The sequence below is a fragment of the Pleurodeles waltl genome, chromosome 4_2, assembly GCF_031143425.1.
Source record: "Pleurodeles waltl isolate 20211129_DDA chromosome 4_2, aPleWal1.hap1.20221129, whole genome shotgun sequence".
Classification (NCBI taxonomy): Eukaryota; Metazoa; Chordata; class Amphibia; order Caudata; family Salamandridae; genus Pleurodeles; species Pleurodeles waltl.
In genome coordinates, this window is record NC_090443.1 from 767,475,480 (window position 1) to 767,496,307 (window position 20,828).

At 44.5% G+C, this 20,828-nt stretch overlaps 1 protein-coding gene across 1 annotated transcript in view; it reads right to left on the bottom strand.

Annotated features, from left to right (window-relative positions):
- Positions 1–20,828, bottom strand: part of MSH4 (mutS homolog 4) — a 2,042,424-nt gene that overhangs the window by 264,170 nt on the left and 1,757,426 nt on the right. The gene's annotated exons all lie outside the window — the stretch shown is intronic.

Below are 20,828 nucleotides of genomic sequence, written 5' to 3' on the forward strand. Positions count from 1 at the left end.
CTACTCAGAAAGGTGTTCGGGCATTCCTTGGTCTTACTTCTTTTTGTATGCAATGGATATTAGGGTTTTCAAACATTGTCAAACCTTTGCTAGCACTTTTGACTAAAGATACTCCTATGCCCCTCCCATGGACAGATGAATGTGAGACTGCTTTCAGGCAGCTGCGACAAGCCCTTTGTTCCGCACCAGTGTTAGGTACTCCAGATTACATGAAGCCTTTTGCACTTTACGTACATGAGAAAGATGGATGTGCATTGTCAGTTTTAGTACAGGCACATGGCGATGAGCAGCGTCCCTGTGCATATTTTCAGCAGTACTTGATCCTGTCGCTCGAGCGTTGCCTGGGTGTTTTCATTCAGTTGCCGCAACAGCTGTGTCAATACGTCAGAGTGAAGGGATAGCTTTGTCACATAAGCTGTTGGTGTTAGTTCCCCATGCGGTTGATGCTCTTTTAAATCAAACAAAGACACAACATTTAACTAGCGCCCGTATAACAGGATATGAGTTGACATTGCTGGCTCCTCACATTACACTGAAGAGATGTGCAACACTAAATCCAGCCACTTTGTTGCCATATCCGGTGACTCAGCCTCAGTCACAAGAAACACATGATTGTATATTCCTTACCGAAGAACAGACAAAGGGTCGTATTGATTTACAAGATACGCCCCTTCTAGATGTAGACGGAGAATTGTGGGTTTATGGGTCTTGTTTGAAGTTGCCACATGGTACGACCTCAGCTGCATATGCAATCACCACAATACACACAGTAGTGGAGACAGCTCGTATACCACAGAAGTCAGCTCAAGCAGCTGAACTAATAGCTTTGACACGAGCATGTGAGCTTAGTACCGACTTATGTGTGAACATTTATACAGACAGCCGCTATGCTTTTGGAGTGGCTCATGATTTTGGTTTGCTTTGGAAGGAGAGAGGCTTTCTCACATCCCACGGGATGCAGATAATGCATGGAGAATGAGTGCATAACCTCTTGACTGCATTGACATATCCAAAGAAACTAGCTATTGTGAAATGTAGTGCACATAAGAAAGTGACCGATAAGATAGGGCAAGGTAATGCTCTTGCAGACCGCGTAGCACGTGAGACTGCGATGCAGCGAAGTACTACTTCTATGTATGTAGTGAAGTCACAAGCTGAACGTTGGCATAATGCTAGACAAGACTTATTAGATATACAGAAATCTGCTTCTGTGAAAGAACGTGAGCAATGGTCTGAAGATGGAGAATTGGATGATGAGGGCTGTTGGCAGAATAAGCAGATGGATAAATGGAAATTGCCTATAGCTTTTGTACAACCTATGGTTCAGATGGCACATGGGCTGGCACATGTTGGAGCTTCAACAATAACGAAGTTGCTTACGCAAGTTTGGGAGCATCCAGAAATTTCCAGTACAACTAAGAGAGTAGTACAGTCTTGTTTGATCTGTTTACAATACAATCCTGGAAAGGGTACACGTACTCCTGCGGGAGGGTTTGCTACACCAACTGCACCTTTTGAAGTTCTACAAATGGATTATATTCAGCTTGAACGCTGCAACAATTTAAAGTATGTCTTGGTGGTGGTTTGTGCCTTCAGTAAATGGACAGAGGCCTGCCCCAAAAAGGATAATACTGCCATTACCACAGTGAAGGTGCTTTTGAAAGAATTTTTCCCTAGGTTTGGTGTTTGCAGACTTTTATGGAGTGATAACGGTCCTCGTTTTGTTGGGGAAGTTATTAAGTATGTCCTGAAAGGATTAGGGATCAAACGGAAGTTCCATGCGGTTTTCTACCCACAATCAGCAGGGTTGGTGGAAAGGTATAATGCTACTTTGAAGCTGAAGTTAGCGAAGATACAGGCTTCCACATCCTTAACTTGGCCAGATGCATTACTGTTGGCATTATTGTCTATTAGGTCAGTGCCACACTCTCAACTCGGCCTTAGCCCATACGAGATAGTATTCGGAAGGCCAATGCATATTTGGGGAGTTCCTAAGCCAAAATATGTATATGATGTACCTTGTGTCCTGATGAATGATTATTTGTCACAGTTAACCGACAATTTGGTTTCTATTCATCAACAGGTTCGAGAAGCACTTCCTGACAGATCTACAGGTGAAGGCCATGAACTCTGACCTGGTGACCAGGTGATGATTAAGTCCTTTGAAAGATCAAGCAGCTTGGAACCAAGGTGGCGAGGCCCAGAACAGGTGCTCCTTGCGACAAGGACAGCAGTTCGAGTGACGAACCGCAATAATTGGGTCCATAGTACTCACTGCAAGAGAGTGCTACCTACCTTGGTGGAACCTGCTGTGCTGAACGATCATCGAGAGATTTTGACTACGGAGAAAGACCATGCTATATCACCTGATGAATCTGCAGAGGTCTTATTGGACCATACGACTTCTGGAGTGTCGCGATATAATTTGAGACCAAGGAAAGAATCTGACATTTTTTTGAAAAAAACTGGTTGAGCTACCGCCCTGGGTTAGTGAAACGGAGAGCCAATGTGGCAAGGGGGGGAATCAGCCATGCATTAGAGCAGTGACACCCGTCTTGGCCCGTGGTGAAGAAATCAGCGGCTGCCCAGGGATAAGAGCTCCAACGATTGATTTTAATCCATTTCTGAAAGGGTCGATTATCACTGTTGCTAAAATGAATAACAAACTGATCATTAGTACTATGGGGTTTGTTGTTGTTTTGGTGGTTACAGCAACAATCACCTGGTTTGTTGAAAAGAAGGCTCCTGCTTGTGAGTTTTTTGTTGCCACTACTCCAGTACCAGAGGATCACTATAACTTTACGCTTCCCTATCAGGAGCAGAAGCACCGTCAATTGTGCAATAATACTTTCATTCAGATGTTGCATCATACTCATAATGCTACAAATACTACTAACTGTTGGGTATGTGGAATGATACCTGCGCATCAAAAGAAAGGAGGAACACCTTTCATTCCTCTTCCTTTTTCACACAATGGTTCTTGTCAAGCTTGGTACACGCTTTTGTTTGCATCTGGAAAACGTACAGAGGGCGGACTTCTTTTCCGCCTTAATAAAGTATGCTACCAAGACAAAGATGGGTATCCCCAAGCCAAAGGAACTAAATGGGAATGGGAAGAGTATCAACCGGACAATGTTTCAATACCATGGGGGTCATTCTGACCCCGGCGGGCGGCGGGAGCCGCCCGCCTGGAGGGAACCGCTGAATGACCGCACCGCGGTCAAAAGACCGCGGCGGCCATTCTGGCTTTCCCGAATGGGCCGGCGGGCGACCGCCAGAAGGCCGCCCGCCGGCCCAGTGGGAAACACCCCTCAACAATGAAGCTGGCTCCGAATGGAGCCGGCGGAGTTGTAGGGGTGCGACGGGTGCAGTGGCACCCGTCACGATTTTCAGTGTCTGCAAAGCAGACACTGAAAATCTTTATGGGGCCCTGTTAGGGGGCCCCTGCACTGCCCATGGCACTGGCATGGGCAGTGCAGGGGCCCCCAGGGGACCCACGACACCCATTCCCGCCATCCTGTTCCTGGCGGTAAAAACCGCCAGGAACAGGATGGCGGGAAGGGGGTCGGAATCCCCATGGCGGCGCTGCTGGGCCAGGGGTAAACCGGCGGGAAACCGCTGGTTGCCCTTTTCTGACCGCGGCTTTACCGCCGCGGTCAGAATGGCCCATGAAGCACCGCCAGCCTGTTGGCGGTGCTTCCGCAGACCTCCAGGGTCAGAATGAGGGCCCATATGTCTTCACAAATATAAGAGACTCTGACAAGAAAGAACAATTTGTGATTTCTGTTACAAAAACTAAAGCAGATTTATGTATACGTAGCATTGGGCGAATTCCAGTAGGGATAAGCGATTGTACCTTGATTTTAACTATTGAGGGTGTAAATAATAGTAGTTTTACAGCTTCACATAATACATATTTTGTTTGTGGTAACTATGGATATTACCAACTACCTGTTGGGTGGTCAGGTGTGTGTTATGTATCTTTTCTATTACCCCCTGTGTTTTTGGCCCCTGCATCATATCACCAAGATTTTAAACTGTTCAATGACATCATTAACAATAGATATAAAAGGGAAATAAGTACAAATGAGGTAGACCAAATGGATACTAGCCTGCAACAATATGTTGATTTTAATTTAGGATTGTTCCCCTTTGTGGGTGCTGCGTTAAACAGTAGGAAAGTGAGACGATTGACTAGGTTTGTGGAAGCTGTTACCAATCAGGCAGCTCTGGCATTTGGGAATATTACTGATTAGCTCCAAATTGCGAGGATTGTAGCGCTCCAAAATCGTATGGTACTAGATGTGATATTAGCTGACCGAGGTGGTGCATGTCGCATCATTGGTAGTAGTTGCTGTGTTTTCATTCCCGATCACTCACCTTCAGTATATGATGCAATATCTAAATTGCATAAAATTGCTGCAGAAATCCACACAGAGACTGGTACTTGGACTTTTTCTGGATGGTTTTGGGCTCTTGTTTCCTCCTGACTATCCTGTGTGTAATGATTGCAATATTTTTTACATGGTGTATCTGTATTCAGTGTGGCCCAATGTTCTGCTCCATGTGTATTACTGCTTGTATGCCTACCAAAAGAAATATTACAGAAATGAAAGCACAACATATGTTAGATAAGGAAATAACTGAAATGATGAGCATAAATATACAAGATGAATATTTAGATTATCCCAGAAAGACGAATGTCTTCAGCTAATGCTGAAAGTGTTGTCTGTTGTAGTTTAGCAGCGATTAGATTAAGCATTAGCAGAAGACATCTGTATTTAGTAACTATTGTGAACATTTCGCGGAATCCATTTTGTATTCATGGCAGCCATTTTCTCTGCCACATGCTGCCATGTGCTCACCATGTGCTCTGTCCTACCTTTCTGTTAACTACTCTTGAAATCTGCCTAGTGACAAGTAATATTTAGCATCTCCCACTTTCGCACATGCTCAGTAAGGTCTGCAGCTGTTAGAACTTGAAAACTGTTAGCTCCTCCTACCTGTCGACTGTGCATTTTCCACATGACCTTGCATGTATACAAGTCTTGCTTCTATAATTGTACCACCTCCTTTTAGCCCCTGCATGGGTATAAAAGGACCATGCTCTCTCAGTTCAGTGTGCTACTTCAAGCATTAGGGTGCTGTTTGAACTGTAGTACCACCTCATGAGGTTAATAAACTTTGTCTTTTATTTCAGTTCCTGTGCCAACTTCTTCCTACATGGTCTAAGGACTTTGTGCAGAGAAAGGTGAACCCCTTGCACTAGTAGGCCTTGCTGAGGCTTACTTCAGCATAGCCACCACACCTACCTGCCTGTCAAGGCGCACTGTTACGCTACAGGTGGAACTCGGCCATTTTGATAGAGATGTGGCAAGGGGACTGGGGTGCATCAGTCATGCAGTGGACCTCATACAGACCTCCCAGGCAGCAAGGGGTATCGGTGACATCTCTCAGGACAGTGAGGACATCTCAAGCGTGAGCAGCGTTTCTGCCTCAGATGTACACATCCAGCAAAGTAACAGTGCCGGCCAGGCATCAGGGCACCAACCAAGCACGGCCCATGGTGGGCGTAGCCGTAGGAGGATGTGATGTTGCCTACCTGGGATTAGCCTGAGGCACAATATTAATGTGTCAGACGTTGTTAAATTTTACTTTTTTACTACTAGCTAAACATCAACAGTTCAATACTACACTCCTGGTATTAAAGGTATTTTTTTGTTGCACAACCTGACTATGTGTGTCTTACATTTGTGAGTACTGTAACGGTTGCCACGTACCTGCCGAAGTAGTGAGTTGCAATGTGGTCCCGTTCCGTCTGCCCTCCAGTGCGATGCTACCATCCCAAGGCTGTCGTTGTGGTGGCTCTTGCTCCTCATCCTCCGAATCTGTGTCATCTAGGGTGAGATGTAGCCCACGTCTGGTTGCTATGTTATGTAGGATGGCATATGTCACCTCAATCTTGCATGCAGTCTCTGGGGCATACTGGAGTGCCCCTCCACTTTTGTGCAGGCATCGAAAACGTGACTTTAACATGCCAAAAGTCCTCTCAATGACGGTTCTGGTGCGCCAATGTCCAATGTTGTAGCGCTTCTCATTCTGATCAGAAGGTGTTACATATGGGGTAGGTATCCATGGCCTCAGAGCATATGCACTGTCACCTGTGGAACAAAACAGCAGATATGAGCATGGCTTCACATGGTTATGTAGTGACATGTAAGTATGACATTGGTGTTTACTACAAAGTACCTAATAAATATCCTTCACCCAAATCCCCACGTTCTAGGCGTTGGTGTAACCCCCGGGAAATATCCTTCACCAAACTCCCCACGTTCAAGGCGTTGGTGTATCCCACAGTGTCTGAATATGTATGCATCATGTGTGCTCCCTGGAAATTTTGCCACTATATCAGTTATTACATTATGGGCATCACATACCACCTGGATGTTGAGTGAGTGAGTACATTTCCTATTGCGGAACACAAATTCCAGATTTTTAGGTGGGCAAAGGGGAAGATGTGTCCCGTCCACACACTCTATTACATGGGGAAAGTTTGCAATTCTGTAGAAGTCCAATTTGGTGTTGTGTTTTTCCTCCTCATTCCTGGGTAGGTATATGTATCTGGACATGTGTGCGAGTATGGCATCTAAGAACCGTCTAAAGAATCATGACTGGGCACTCTGGGACACCCCACCAGCAACTGCAATCACCCTCTGGTAGCTACCTGAGGCCAAGAGGTGCAGTGAGCAGAGCACTTGCACATGTGTGGGGATGGAACAGCGGCGCAAGGTCTGACATTCTAGATGAGTTTTCAGCAGTTCAATAATATCTAAGATGACTGCCCTGCTCAGTCTGTATTTGTCATATATTTCCTCCCCAGTTTGTTGAAATATGGTCTGCCTGGTTCTGTATATCCTCTCCTGTCTCTGCCTCCTCCTCCTCTGCTGGGCAGCCTGGACTCACCTCCTCCATGCAATCACATAGAGTGCAGCCATTTTGAGTCACCCAGATGCCTTCTGGGTCTGCTTTTATACTTTGGTTCTGGTTACCACCTGTTTGGAATCAGTGCTAATCTGGGTGTGCAAAACAGGCTTTTTGCAACAATTTGCGACTGCCTTGTATATGCAGTTTGCGACTTGCAAATTGCAATTTCTTAATTGCAAGTTGCAATCTCGAGTCGCAAATTTTTGCGATTCGGTAATTGGTCCCATCGCTATTTTGGACTCCGAAATGGCATTGGAACATATCATTTTGCTTTTTGCATGGTCGCAAATAGCACTGCAACCAATTTGCAAGTCGCAAAACGTACGTGCATGTAGCCCTGAGTGACTTATATACTGGAAAACAGGAAGTGACAACACAGGAAGAGGAAACAACACCATCTTGGATTGGGAAAGGCCCATAGAAAAGAATGGGAAAAAAGTAGCAGTATAAAAGAAAAAAGCATGCTGGGAAAAAGGAACAGAAAGAAGACAACATGGAAACCAGCAAGAAGACAGAATGGAAACCAGGAGAAAGCAAAAGACGAAGTGCACAGAAAAAACAGAAGAAAAGAAGGAAAAAGAAAAGAAGAATCCACCACCAACAAGCAAGAAGAAATGTTATAGAGACAGGTAGGGATGACGCAACCGGGAACACAAAGTGTGCTTCCTGAAACACACTGAAAATGTTGTGCAAAAACGCAGAGAACGGTGCTCCGATAATCATGGTCCGACCGTGGCCAGAAAAAGAGATGCTGTGGTTAAGCGCGGCGTCACAGAATGAGTGTATGGCAGTGTGTGTATGAATGTGTGTATTGGTGTGAGTGGATGGGTGTATGTATGGTGCATGTGGGTGTCTGTGTGCTTACATACAGGAGGGGGTGGGGTGAGGGGCGCTGTGACTGTAGTGTGGGTGGAAGGAGGTGGGGTGCTGTGTGCATTTGTGGCTGTGGGGGTGAGGGCAGTTGTGTGGTGTGTGCATGTATCGGAGGGGCGTATCGGAGGGGGTGGGGTGTTATTTTGTGTATCAGGGTGGGGGGTTAGTGTGTGTATGGGGAATGGGTGAGGTAGTTTGAATGTTGGGGTGTGCGTTTGGATCAGGGGTGTTTTTAGATGGAGAGGGGGTAGGGGCGTCAGGTGAGTGTTGGGGGGTTGGGGGAACCAAATTAATGTGGGTTCCTCTGGAGATAGGGGGTACTCAGAATCCAGTCAGCCAGCAGGTAAGTACCCACGACGCAGACGGCAGACCCAAGGGGTTCAAGAGAGCACTGGATGGACCCCAAGTAGGCACCAAACACGCACCCTCAGCAGCAGTAGAGCAGCTGGGTGTAGGGTGCAAACTTGGGTGTGGGTTTCCTATGCAACTCTATGAGGGGACCCCAGGGGGTCACTCTGAGGCTGCAGACGAGGTCAAGGGGGGCTTCTCTGGCAAATCACAGGCTGGACAGGGAAGAGGGCCGCCTGCTGGTTGATGCTGCACTGGGGGTCAGGTTCTCCAAGACCTGGGGGCTGCGGGTACATTGTGTCCTTTAGGCGTTGGATATCTTTGTCCGGAGCTAGCAGCCAGGGTCGTCCTCTGGATTCCCTCTGCAGGCATCGTTATTGAGGTCTGGAGATGTCAATCCAGGGTGGGCTCTTCCTCCCAATTGCCTGGGATGCCTTTCTTGCTGGATAAACCACCTGGACACGGGCCGTGAGCGTCGGGTGCACAGGGGTCAGGACTCACACATCTGGAGTGAGGTGGGAGTCCTTAGCTGTAGGTTTCTTTTAGTGAGAACTGCTGTCCTCAGGAGTTCTTGGTCATTTTCGGTGCAGGGAAGTCCTCTGGAGTTGGCAGAGGTCGCTGGACCCCCTGGAGGCATTAGTAGTCTTTTTGCAGATTCTCTGAAGCAGGAGACAGGCAGGTATGGATGGGGCCAAAACAGTTGTCTTCCTTCTTCTCTGCTAGGGTTTTCAGCTTAGCAGTCCTTCTTCTTCATGTAGGTCACCAGGAATCTGGGGAGCTGGATTCAGGGAGGCCCTTAAATCCTAGATTTAGGGGCGTTTTAGGGGTCAGAGGGCAGTAGCCAATGGCTACAGTCCCTCAGGGTGGCTACACCCTCCTTGTGACCACTCCCTTTGGGGAGGGGGGCACATTCCTATCCCTATTGGTCCCTGTGCTCCAACCCAAGATGGAGGATTCTGCAGGGAGGGGGTCACCTCAGCTCTGGACATCTTAGAGGTGGTCCTGGCCAGCGTGGTCACTCCTCCCTGTTTTCCCTAATTTTCCCGCCGGACTTGCCGCCAAAAGTGGGGCTTTGTCTGGGGGGCGGGCATCTCCACTAGCTGGAGTGCCCTGGGGCACTGTAACCCGGGGCTTGAGCCTTTGAGGCTCACCGCCAGGTGTTACAGTTCTTGCAGGGGGAGGTGTGAAGCACCTTTACCCAGGACAGGCTTTGGTTCCGATCACAGAGTGCACAAAGGCACTCACCCCATGTGGTCAGAAACTCATCTGAAAGTGGCAGGCTAACACAGACCGGTCAGTACTACACTAGCAGATGGGCTAACATACAGGTGGCATCTCTAAGATGCCCTCTGTGTGCATTTTTCAATAAATTCCACACTGGCATCAGTGTGGGTTTATTGTGCTGAGATGTTTGATACCAAACTTCCCAGTATTCAGTGAAGCCCTTATGGTGCTGTGGAGTTTGTAATGACAAACTCCCAGACCTTATACTCAGTGTGGCTACACTGTACTTACAATGTCTAAGAAGGGACTTAGGCACTGTAGGGGCATATTGCTTATGCAGCTATGCCCTCACCTGTGGTGTAGTGCATCTTGCCTTAGGGCTGTAAGGCCTGCTAGAGGGGTGACTTACCTATGCCACAGACAGTAGCTTGTGTGCATGGCACCCTGAGAGGGGTGCCATGTCGACTTTGCCTTTTTCTCCCCAACAGCACACACAAGCTGCAAGGCAGTGTGCATGGGCTAAGTGAGGGGTCCCCAAGTGTGGCATAATACTTGCTGCCGTCCTTAGAGACCTTCCATTGCCATGGGCACCTTGGTACCATGGGTACCTTTTACAAGGGACTTAACTGAGTGACAAAGGTACAGTTTTAGGGAAAGAACACTGGTGCTGGGGCCTGGTTAGCAGGGTCCCAGCACACTTTTAATCAAAGTTGGCATCGACACTAGGCAAAAAGTAGAGGGAGGTAACCATGCCAACAGCGGCACTTTCCTTCAATATGCAAAACCAAATTTGTGATTGTTATCCAGAAAGCATCCCAACACAATGGGCCAGATGTATCAAGAATGCATTTTGCGAATCGGAAATAGCGATTTTTAAGAAATTTGCGATTTGGTAATAGCGATTTCTTAAAAATCACAAATGCTATTACCGAATCGCAAATTGCGATACAGCCCCCATTCACATCTATGGGCCTGTCGGCCCATATTTGTGAATATTTTGCATGTCCCAAATTGCAAATTCCTAACTGGAATTCTCAATTTTGGGAAATGCAAAGTCCAGGGTGCTGGGGACCTAAGGGCCCCTCTGCTGCGCCCCAAAACATTTTAGCAACATGTAAGGTGCAAACATGCCAAAAGGGCATGTGTGTTTTACATGTAAATTTTAAAAATGAATTTTTAAATGCATTTTTAAAATTTGCACATGGTTACCACCAAGTTCAACTTGGTGGTAATAGCGATTCCTTAATGCCCAATTCGCATTAAGGAATTGCTTCATACAAGTGCTTTAGAAATCGCAAACAAGGATTCCTTATTTGAAATTTCTTATTTAGAGAGTCACAATTTGCGACTCTCTAAACAGGGTCACAATTTTAAGGAATCGCTATTTTAGCGATTCCTTAAAATTGTATTCAAAATGCCTTTGATACATTCTGAAAGGGCTTTTTGCATTCGCAAACGGTCATTCGCACCATTTGCGAATGCAAAAAGCTTTGAAACATCTGGTCCAATGTTTCTATAGCCTCAGATATGAAGAGCATACTTTTTAACGAAATAACATAATGAGTTCCGCTCGACCAATTTGCTCAATAAGTGTGTTGTCTATGCCACATCCGCTGAGATGACTTCCTGCACACCGCAACACAACTTTTATTACATGGAAAACTCGCATAATTGGATGAAGATCATCAAATTCTACTTGATTGCTCATAAAAATGTCAGCTACAATACGGAAAATACCTTAATCGCAGAAAAGTGGCAGGATAAGCTGGTCTTCAAACTGAGCACACACATTTTGGACATTTTTTAGAGCTGTGTATATTGTTGGGCAGTTTTTGTAAGGATATGGTATTACTTGTTAAAGCCCAACATTCTTCAGTAGGATGGTATTCTGGAAAATCAGAGCATGAATTCCAGCCCATGGAGGAACTGGTTTTTCTTCATCCCTCAGTCCCCACTGAATAAGTGATATGATCAATTCAGTTAAAGTAGCTTTGCGGACTGCAGTATCAAGTAGAGAAAGATTCATGTCCTCAGCCACTTTTAAACTTTCTGGTAGACTGAGATGTGTTGAAGGCTTGTAGTGATTTTGCACTAATTGGCAAGGCAGTTGGGTTATAAGTTTGTAGCTTTGTTTGTATATGCCTACAGCTAACACAGCTTGTTTCCCAGCAGCTACTTTATTGGTACAGTGTTGAAGAAGCACCATGGCAGTATCATGTGTGCTGGATGTTCCAGACAAAAAGGAGCTGTCTTGAAAATCAAAATTATTAAGGGCAGGGGCAAACTATGATGGCCGCGTGGAAGAAACCCATAGAAGCTCAGCATTTCACTGCAATTTAGGTAGAAATCGGTCCCTTTTTTAATCCTTCACCGGATCCCATCAACTAAAGAACTTGAGCGAAGGAACTGGGGTGGTCCAGACTGACCTGAGTTACCATCAGAAAGATGCTGGAAGAAGAATCCCCCACAGCAGCTAGAAGAAGAAGCAGCAACATGGTGGACGCTGCACCATACCGTAATTTCTAAGCCGGGGCAGTGCAAGGGGATGATGAACAATAGAGTAGTGGACACCTCCATGGCCCCGGACCACACAGACAACTAACCCCCAGGTGGCTGAGCCTGAAGTGCTCCAGGGGAAACAACTTGCCGCACTCCTGCCTAACTTCAACATGGCACCTGCCCTGAGGAGTTCGAGGAGACGGGTGCAGTTATTCGACCCAAAAGGGGGAACCCGTGCAACATAAATAGGAGGTGAGCAGGGTTTCAGGGAATCCTGAGTGGCCCCATCAGGAGCAGAGGCCAGATTCCTGCATCACTATAGTGCAGAGGGAGGGAAGGGACCTGGCCCGGGCCTTTAACTGGAGCAGCACCTGGCCCCTCAGCCTTGAGATTTGCCTATGCCAGGTGCATAGGTCAGAGCAACCTGCCAAAGTAGGCCTTACAAATCCTGAAGGCTTGGGCCTTCACAGCCCTCCCTTAAGGGACCCTTAAGAGTCCTCCTGCACAACTGAAGCCCACAGCTCTCATCCCTGAGGTTCAAACCTGAATTCCTTCGCCATGCTCACCTATTGCAGATTCCATGAATGTGCTACCCCCTGGTTTAGAAATCGTTGAGAGATGTGAATAGGGAAGGCGTCGAGAGGGCGGGCCCTTGTTGCTGTCTGTCCTGCCTTGCTGAGTCATTGGACTTGGCATTCTCAACCCCAGCCTGCTCAGCACTCAATACATACTTACCCACCAGGAGTACCACATCTTCTCCAAAGTCTTTCCCTCTCTGCAGTGACCTTTCCAGAAAGCCAAATTCAATATTGCTCTCAAGGAATCAGCCCGCTTATGTTGAAAGCTCCTAGGACAAGTAGCCTCTATGCCCCCAAAGGAGGCCCAGGTACACAGTCACTAGCTACTTCACCCAGACAATAGAGTTGAGAGACTACCGGAGGAGAGATGGTGCTGACAAAAAGCCTTGCTCAGGGATTTTAAAAAAGAACTCAGGGAAGAACTGCGCACAGACTTAAACTCATCACTAGACACCATGAGGAAGGACATCAAAGCATGGATGTCCTCTCTTCAAGCTGACATAAACTCGGTGGCAGCCACGGCCTCAGAACTTAAAGAAAAGATTTGGGATCTTAATGAATGGATGGCCCCTCTAGAAAATGACACAGAATGTGCATGTAACCAATTGCAGATGGGCGTCAAGTTCAAGGACTTCGAAAATCGCTCTAGAAGCAACAACATTTGAATAAATGGCTTAGAAGAAGGGGCAAGAGGTTCTGATTTAGAGACATTTATGGTGGGGCTGTTTTAGAATCTACTAGGAGACAGTCATCCAGAGGTGCAATAGGAGCGGGTCCACAGGGTAGGACCACAGGGAAGCGGAGGGGGCAATTAAGCCAGAGACATTTTTGCCAAACTGTACTCCTTCAAGACCAAGACTCAGTCTCCTTTCAGGGAGTTACCTGTTTTTTGTACCAAGATGTGCCCCAGCTATATTAGCAAGGGGATTGCAGCTCAAACCAGTCACAAATCATCTAAGAAAGGAACATGTGAGATACAGATGGACATTCCCATTTGGGATAGCCTTTGATCTACACAACAAATCGTTCCACTTCACAGAGATGGAAGGAGCAGCGGCCCTGTTGGGTCTAAATGCCTCTGATCCCCAGGACGAGAATAGATCAAGGAGAAACCAACCCTCGGCCCAACCTCAAGCTAAAGCAAGTGAACAATGGCAGCAGCAACGCAAGGGGCGATGATCAGGCAAAGAAGGGGACAATTACTTTCTCGTTTAAAGCTTCAAAGTTTTCTGTGGTGGGGGGGCTGACAAGGATAGTGAATCCTGTTTGCCATGATTGGGATGGGGAGACCTGCCCCTCACCCCCATCCTCCACTTCCGTGGTCCTGTACAGACGGCCTCCAGACCTGGAGGGCTGGTCAAATTACCACTTCCACCAAAGCAGTCACATCAACAGTCTGAGGACTACAGGTCCTATTCGTTTGGAGCATGAGTTATCAAAGCAACTATTTGATCTTATGCATTGTGCCTGCGGAATGGGACCACATTCCCCAGAAACATGAGCCATTGGATAAGTTATTTAGATAGTGAGGTTTCTGGGTTCATAAGTTTTATATTGTTGTTGAGTTATATTTTGTTTATAAATGTGAGTCTAGTATTACTTGATGGGAAAGGGGAGGGGATAGTCTGGGCACAAGGAAGGTGAAGGTAAGGGGGAATCATGCAGAGATATTCAAAGCCCCCTTTTTGTAGAGTTAGAGTACCACATTATATAGAAAAACATATGGTCCCTTGCCTATGACGGTCACCGTAGGTATCTGGAATCTTAAAGGCCTCAATTCCCCGCATAAGCGGTTCAAGTTCTGGAAATACATCTTAGACCATATGTTTGAGATAGTGGCCCTGCAAGAAACCCACTTACAAGGCACTATAGAATATTCTTTGGTTTATAGATCATCAGCCACTTCCAAACACAATGAAGTGGCCCTGCTATTTCACTCCTCTTTCAAATTTCAAACATCTTCTGTTAAAGCCAATAAAGAGGGAAGGACGCAGATGATAAAGGGTCTCATACATGGATGGCAATGTACAATAGGCATGACTTAGGTCCAAACTCCAATCAGACCGAAGCCCTATTCTCTTTTCTCAAACAATTAGCAAGTTTTGCCGAAGAGATAATACTCCTAGGAGATTTTGAACTATTTGGGACCCGGATTTAGACAGTACTCACCCGCAGAGATCGCAGACGGGTATCTTCTTGCAACCCCTGAAGCACAAATTCATATAACAAGGGCTCCTGGATGCTTGGCATTTGTCCCACCTCACTCCTAAAGACTACACTTTCTTCTCACATTCCCATAGGACCTACTCCCGGGTTAAAAAAGCCAAACATTATAACAGTATTGTTAGTATGCTAATATCCACAGTATAACAATTGCATACTAAGTTGGAGGTAACCTTGAACCGGTCATGTCCGAGGCCCTCCTTTCACAAGTGGTTTTGACCAGCTTTCCAGACACAAGATTGCCTCCTGCAGGATGAACTTAGAACAACTATTAGAGGATACTTTCAAATAAACAACCCTCAGGATTCTAATTTAGCCACAACTTGGGATGCTTTTAAAGCGGTGTTACACAGAAAATGCATATCACTCATGACTTCTCTTATGCAACAAAAGACCAAGGAGCAGTTGGCACTGCAGGAAGAACCCCTTCAAGAAGAAAAAGACAAAAGAAAAAGACCATAAAGACTCCCCCACTCTAGCTCTACAGCGGAAATGACTGCACCTAGGAGTAAATTTGCAGCCATACATGCCAATAGAGCAGAATTTGCACTTCTCCCCTTCAGGCAGACCATATTTGAGAAGGGGAATAAAGTAGGCACCCATTTGGCCCATCCGCTAAGAATGAAGCAGGAAAAGGACTATATAGGTCCACCTAGAACTCCATCCGTGTGTACTGACTTGTATAGAAGAGGGGAAGGCAGGGTTCTTTCAAGGCTTTTATAAGGCATTATACTTCAAAGACCCAGGGTTTACACATACAAAACTTGATTATCTGGCCAACAGCACGCTCCCTAAACTCTCGACAGCCCAAAAGGAACAACTCGATGAGCCCATTTGGCCAGACAAGGTTGAAGACGTAATTGACTCTCTTAAGCTGCACAAATCCCCGGCCCGGATATGCTTATGGCCCAGTTCTATCAAATATTCAAAGCTGACCTAGCCCTCAACTTGACCACTCTCTTTACCTCTATTGCATACTCACGAGCTGTCACCCCAGCACATGGGAGACGCCCTCATAACCGTGATCCCAAAACTGTGGAAAGATCTGAGCACTTGTTCCTCCTGCAGGACAATTGCTTTGTTAAGCCTAGGCGAGAAACTGCACACCAAAATACTAGCTAATAGACTTAAAGACATCATGTCAGACTTGATCCACCCGGATCAATTGGATTTTTTGTCAGGGGACGACAAATTCACAACAATCTCCGGCGAGTGACCCACCTCATTGAAAAAGCCACCAAGAAAAACATTCCAGCAACACTTCTGGCCTTAGATGCCGAAAAGGCATTCAATTGAGTTGACTGGTCATTACTCTTCCACACACTGTGACATTTTGAGTTTGGGGACATATTTATGACACAGATACAGGCCATTTATGCTCACCCTTGCTTGAGAGTCCTCATTAATGGAATAGTCTTGGATTACATCTCGCTAGAATTAGGTAAATGATAGGGCTGCCCTCTCTCTCTCCTACTGTTTGCTCTCAGTATTTAACCCTTAACTGCTGGCATCCCTTTTGGGTTGACCAATCATAAAATTTCACTATTTGCGCAAAATGTCCTGCTTACCTTAACCTCCCTTCAGACTTCATTGATGGTCCAGAAAACTGCGGGAATTTGAACCAGTGGCAGGATTTAAGGTTAACCTCACCAAATCCTTCTCACTCAATCTGATGGTCCCATCAGGGAATTAGACAGACTGACTCTCAATGCACCTTTCCGCGCAGCGAAAAGAGAGATCACATATTTAGGTGTTAAGTTCCCATTACGGGTTGAAGACCTATATAAGGCTAACTACCCCCAACTCTTATGCCAGCTACAACCTCCTCTAACCTGATTAGGTCGAATAAATGATATTACAATGATGGTCCTTCCATGTCTCTTATACCTCTTTCAAGTACTTCCGACAGGCAGTTCTTTTGATCTCTGAGATCAATGCTCACGCCCCTTAAATGGCAGAAGTGCAGAGTCTCCCAAATAAATTTCTATCCCTACCCAAGATGACAGGCAGATTAACACTACTAAGCTTCCCCCTTTATTACAAAGCACCACAACTCTGAGTAATTATGAAGTGGTCTTTAAAGGAGTCAGACAAGCACTGGCTCCATATGCATCCATTTTCTTTTTGCCGTGATGTAATTCATAAAACATGATTTGGAAAAGACAGTACAGTTGCACAGCATAAGCCTGTTGGTTCATGGGATTATCGTACTCTTCTTCGCTTGTATCTTCAAAGCCATCATCAATGTTGTCGGCTTCTGTTCTGAAATCAAGAACTTTAGTTTGTAACAGTTGTGCTTTACTGATATTAAACAATGATGTAAAAATGTTAACAGGAAGTCAGGCATCTTGTTGACTCCCATGATTTGCAGAGCGCTGGGGCATCACACAATTTGTCATTAAGTCCGAAATCTAAATCTTTCAGGTCGTTTCTTAAAATGGTTCCTGCTGATTTTACTGCATCCTGTGACCTTATGCTGGCAGCAAGAACTTCAGCAGTCAAATCAACTGAGAACACCATAAGTGGCTCATTCTTTTTGTTTGACTGACAACAACAAATTCCGTCATTGCATATTCTCACCAGAAAAATCTTAATTTCATTATTATGGATCAATACAGTTTCATCAATGCTGACCAATATTTCTCTGATCTCACTGAGTGTGAACCGAAAGCCAGCACTCAAGAGTGCCTTTAAACTCAATTTGATTTTTCAAAGTGTTCAAACTTAACTGAAGGCTGGCGGTTAAGTTGTTGCTGGGAGCTCATTGTACATTCATATTTTCAAACATATGCAAGGATACAGTTCGGTTAGGCATACAAATCCACTACAAATACATGTACTTCACTGTTCAGATCAGCTACTTGGCTGAAAACGTCATAGTATAAGAAACTAGCTTCAGATAGAAACATGTTTGCCCTTTGGGGCTCACATATTCTGTACTGTGTTCTTTTGTCAATCTCTTTGGCACTTGGTCTGGTTAAGCCACAGATAACATATAGAAGATCCTCTGCTTTCTGATCAGTTGTTGGAGGTGGATGAGGGATAGCCATCGATCTTCTAGGTGGGTGGGCATTGGGTTTGGTTGTCATCTCTTTCTCAGAAGACATTGATTCTTGTGATTCATTGGCTTCTGCTACTTTTGATTAATTTTTTCCAGGCTTTCTTTCATTATATGTGACTTATAGCCCTTGCTTTTACAATGATAAAATATTTGATCTGCTTCACCCATCAGTTTGAATCTTTTGTGAACTTCGTCTTGCCGTATTTCTGCAGCATCTTGAACTCTTTTCTGTCCAGCTGCAGTTGTTGCTAGCTTTTCTTTCAGATTAGTTTGGCATATGACACATTTTTCTTTGTTGAAGGAGTCCTCAGATTTTGTAGTTAGCAACACTCTGTCAGGAGGTAAAGATTCTTGCTATCACCTGCTCATGTTTATGAATATGAATCAACTGAAAACCTGAAACAAAAACAATATTAAAATAAGTTACCAATATGATGGCTAAAACACATCATTATAGAGCCAATATGAAACTGGAACAGACGATCCAGAGATCACAGAAAAGCTTCAAAGGAATTCTTGGTCAGACACGGAAGAGTGAATATGTTGCTCATTGGTAGCCAGTTTACCATGACGTCCTTCCTCTTTGCGGTGTTTTCTGTGAGATGACGAATTCAAAATTACTGAACCATTGTGAAACTGTTCCTCACCAAGAACTCCTGAGAAAGAGAGAGGAACATTTTAATAAACATGTTGACAGCCTTCTTCATTTCATGCAGCAGTAATGAAACCCCTTTGAAATGACTAAGCCTGTGCGAATCCACAACTTCCTGACCAGACAATATGTGAGTAATGATATAAATACATGTCCACTAGATATCCTGGAACATGGATCAAAACTATACACAGAACTGAATCGGGAGAGATTTGTATTGAAATAGAAAAAGCTGTTTGACATAATCACTAAAGCTAAACTTCCACCCTTTAATTGTCATAATAAGAGTTTTGTCCGACCAGTAGCTACAAATCAGGTTACAAAAAAACAACTTTCACAAGCACATAGAGAGATGGATGTAACAAAAGAAATGGGTGAATATATCAAGGACATTCTGTTGTACGATCTTCTTCCAACAAACATTATTTGATAGAGATGCTGCAACCAAACCAAGGAAGCACAAACTCATACAAGAGCTTGAAAAAAAACTTTCATATGAGGAATTTCAATTTGAAAATGTGTCCTCTTTGAAAACTGCTGTTGTTGTGGACTATATGTCACAATTGCAAATAGTAAAGATTTCATCCATGCAAAACTTTTGAGAGGTCGTTTAGACTGTTCTACAGATATCAAAGTCAGTGTGCACCTTGCAAGAACTGCACATTGTCTTTGACAGTTATCTTGAACTATCCGTCAAAGAATGTGAGAGAATCACACAAATGTCTGAAAGTGAATAATTGACTATGGCTGCATCCAAAATGTAACACCTATGCCTATGCAACTTGATCAATTCTGGCCATCCACATCGAACAAGACAAACTTGGAGATGTTAACTCACCAAAACATTGCTGATGTTTTAGTAAACACTGAATTTTCAATTATTGCAAGTGGAATGATTGTCAATGAGGAGTTGGTGCCTGCAGAGATATGTTCAGCAGGTATGGCCCAAATTGTTCAAGAACTTAACAGAAAATATGAGCAAGCTGACCTTTGTGCTGTGCCACTTGTTGAGTGGGCTGTTCAAAATGGTTCCAATCGAGTCATTGAATAATCAAATGAAACAGATGTAATTATTGTTCTACTTAGATTTTTGTAACATTCACAAGTCAAAGATTGTCAAAGTTATGGATACATTATGAACAGATTAGAATAGGCACTTAATCCCGCCCGCATGTTCGGTACAAGAAACGTGACCCAGAAATGCTCAATGTTATTATTAAGGCACATGTTTTTAAGGGTGATGATACTTTGATCAAAATTGGAGCAAAGCTTGCAGCTTTAACTGCTGAACCTGTGAAGTTTCTAAAAGGATTTGCTGAGACAGAAGAAGAATATGACTTTAAAGACATAGAAAAATACCCTGTGTGTGTGTGGAAAACGAACTCTGACTGTGACACATTTGACAATCTTCAGTACAGTGCGTTCAAGAGATCTGTCCTGTTAAGTAACCATCTATCTACGCAATATTCTGTTTGTGGACGCATTCAAAGAGCATTTTACTTTATCAGAAGATGTGTAAATATTTTGGATTATGTATATATAGAGAAAGATCTGTGTGAATTTGGTTGGGAAGATATTGATGGGGTGCTAAAATCCGTTACATTTCTAAACCCTCTACCCACAGAACTTACACATACATGTACTTGCAAAACCTGAACTACAGAAAGATGTCCCTGTCGATATGCTCTTCTCAAATCTGAAAATGTACCACAAGCAATTGCCAAAACAATTAAATAAAGTAAACTATGAAAGTGATAAACATATTATTTTCATATCCAGATCATAAATATTGTTTGGTGAATAAATAAAAGGACTGAAAACCCTTATTTGTCTCATTTCTATATATGTCTATTCTTCCTCTATTATAGTCGCCATTTTGAAACTTGACTTGACCACCAAAACCTATGTTTTGACACCAAAATGAAGTATATAGGTCTCATGGTTCCTGAATTCTTACATAATCACTGCAGCATACCCGCCATTTTTGAAAATATCATCCAGAAAAAATCAGCCCGGATTAGCAAGGTTACTTCTCCAATAATACAAAAACACAAATTTAAAAATGATAATCTCTGGACAACAATTTTTTTATGACGTTATATCAAGGGGCCAGGACTATTTCAGAGACTGCTCCAACAAAGCCTTTGGTGCCTTGGGATAACAGTCTCAGCATTACTTCGAGTCGCACTCGAGACACCATAGGTAGACAAGGTGAGGGTCCGTAACCGACATGGCACGGTGACAGCCACCACACAGCTTGAATCCTAGCTTTCTAGATGTCATCTCAACACACTTTATAAAAATACTCGACAAAGCATAAAAAAAAGCCTGTTAAATAGCCTTCTCCGTATCTATGTTAACTGGCGCAGACAGAAAAGAACTAACA